The sequence below is a fragment of the Crocodylus porosus genome, unplaced genomic scaffold (assembly GCF_001723895.1).
Source record: "Crocodylus porosus isolate Cpor-Errol unplaced genomic scaffold, CroPor_comp1, whole genome shotgun sequence".
NCBI lineage: Eukaryota > Metazoa > Chordata > Crocodylia > Crocodylidae > Crocodylus > Crocodylus porosus.
This window is the reverse complement of record NW_017728947.1, coordinates 75,964,662-75,967,286: the sequence shown is the minus strand read 5'-3', so window position 1 is coordinate 75,967,286 and position 2,625 is coordinate 75,964,662.

Below are 2,625 nucleotides of genomic sequence, written 5' to 3'. Positions count from 1 at the left end.
TATATATATATATATATGCAGGGCCTCTGCTCACATGTGCTTTGGAGTACAAGGACAGCATCTGCTTTGCTCTGTGCCATACAAGGACATGGAGTTTCATCAAGGCCTGTTTGCTTAGCTCAAAAGAGCTGAAAAGAGCCAACTAAAAGCAACCCTCAGCCACAGTCTAGATTCAAGCCAAAACTAAGATCAGGGTTATAAATTAATCCTGAAAGCCCAGAGCTGTCAGTGTGCAAGCCTATTGGTTCTATATACATGCCATTTGCTACACAGAACTGCACTTCGGGTTTGATCAGGAACAGGTTGCTGGTGCTCCACTGCCCAAAGCCTGCTGCTAGTCCCTCCACCCGTGGCAAGTTCTTGTCAAGGTAATGCAAAGTTGAAAAGTTTAAAAAACCCCACAATAACTCCAATCCGTGATTCTCATGCTAACCTTTCAAGTGTAATCAGAAATGTGATTCTGTAAAAACAAGCTCTTCTTACTTACTCTCCATTCCATTATCTCATCAAGTCACATCTGCCAGTTCTGGCAACACAAAAAAGCGCTTGCTCCATTGGGGCTGCAGCTGGTATTAGCTAATTATTAATGAGTGCTAGAAACATGGTAAGGTGGCAGAGTGATTAAGACCTCTTGCTAATGCTCCAGTGGCACCCAGTTAGCCCCACCCCACACATGTGCCAGAGACTTCACCCCATAGTAAAAGAGATATCTAGTCATTTGGGCCATGGAGTGAAAGGTGCCCAGGCCTGATGCTGCTGTATCACTCCCTTGTGTGCTTTTGGCTACAGAAACTGATACAAATTAACCATGCTTGTTTAATGAATGAGCCATTCAGCTAGATGGATCTTTGACTAGAAATGTGCATAATGCTTGACCAAATAGTATGGCAAAATCCCTTCACAGAGAGTCTCCAGTTTAACATAATCTTGGAGTGAAAACCAGGGCAGAGGAGAGTATGGAGAAGTGGGACTTTGGAAAGAGAGAAAGATTGGTGCGGGAGTTGGGAAGAAACGCAACATGCTTTCAATTCTGCCTCACACAGCCTTGGTTGAATCAGTAGCTGTGTTCCTATGTGGGAAGCAGCACAAACAGAGCTCATTCTCCACCCCTGGCTGGTGTATGCATCTTCAGACATGTCATCATAGTACACTGCAGCTAAAACTGCCTGGAGATGTACATACACAACTGTGTTCACCTCTGCTTCCATGGAGCTCTGTTGGGCCTTTCTGAAATCACAACATCAACCATAGTCCTGAATGATCTAAATAGACCTTAGCTCATCTATGCATTTTGCTATCTCACTGCTCAAACCCTTTCTGGATCACAACCAAACACTAAACAATATGGGGCATAGTGCAGAACCCAGAGGCTACCTGCTGTTAATTGCTTATTGTGAAAAGAATTAATTGTTTCTTCACGCTTTTTGTTTCTGACCCACTCAGCAGCTCTGATCCAGGACAATACTTAGCTTCTCAGCCTGATGACAGCTGTGCCTCTTTAATCACCTTTTGGGAGGTAAATCTCAGTGCAGGTTTCTTGTGCTGACAAGTCCCAGCCTGGATGCTGTAGACCACTGCCAGGGCCAGAGCCAGATTCTTAAAGGCCATTGTTTTAATTAAGTGGGTGGAAGATGTTACTTTTACAGCTATTGGTTTGGCAGAAGGGAATTGAAAGGATATGAAAGAAGGAACACATGTGGACATGTCTCTGCTACTTCCATGCTGCACCCTGGAGTACAGCTAAGCATCAGGGGCCTAAAGCTACCAGTTTTTGGCAGGAAGACTCTAGGTCACAACCTCACATGTTCACAGATTTATGAAACTGGCAGCTGCTTACACCACTTCTGTGTCCAGTTATTGCAGCTGCTACAGGACAGTACTGTGGTCAGGCTGAGTGCTAGAGCTAATCCTCATGGGCCCAGTCCCATGTAAATGCCATGAATATGGATTCCCACAGAGGAGATAGTTGTACCGTGGTGTCCCCAAGTGCTTCCCTCAATGGGGCTGCTATCCCACGTTTGAAGAGCTGAATCAGCACCAGGCAGGGTCCTGCTGCATCTGCCAAGAGTGTTGAGACCCTGAGGTTACCTCCCAAAGGGGAAGCAACACTGTTGTATTCATGAAGCACTGCACCCAGGCTAAGTAGCCCTGCCTTCCCACAGAGACACTGAATATAGCTGCCTTCACACAGCACTGACAAGCAGAGCTAGGTGCTGCTGTGTGGGAATCCAGCAAAGTTACTTTCAGGTCAGCATCAGGCAGCATTGTGATGCATCCTTTCAGTAGATGCTGCTGGCTGCTGCTGGGGGCTGGTCCAAACAATTTTTCAGGGTCAGGACACCAGAGAACAGTGACAGAACTTAATCCTGGATTGTGCTGCATGTATGCCATGCTCCAGTTTTGTGCACACTGCATCTCAGACATGAGGTACTGTAACTATCATAGTGTGCTACTCAGTACATCTTGAGACAGAGCACCTAAGAGTGGTATGGTGTATGCACTCAGCACCACTCTAATGCACCTTTTGGGAGGTAAAAAAGGTCTTGCTTCCAGGGTTTGACTCCCACAGAGCACAAATAAGAGGACAAGGCAGGTTTCAAAGCTGGCTCCTGGCTGCAACTCAGA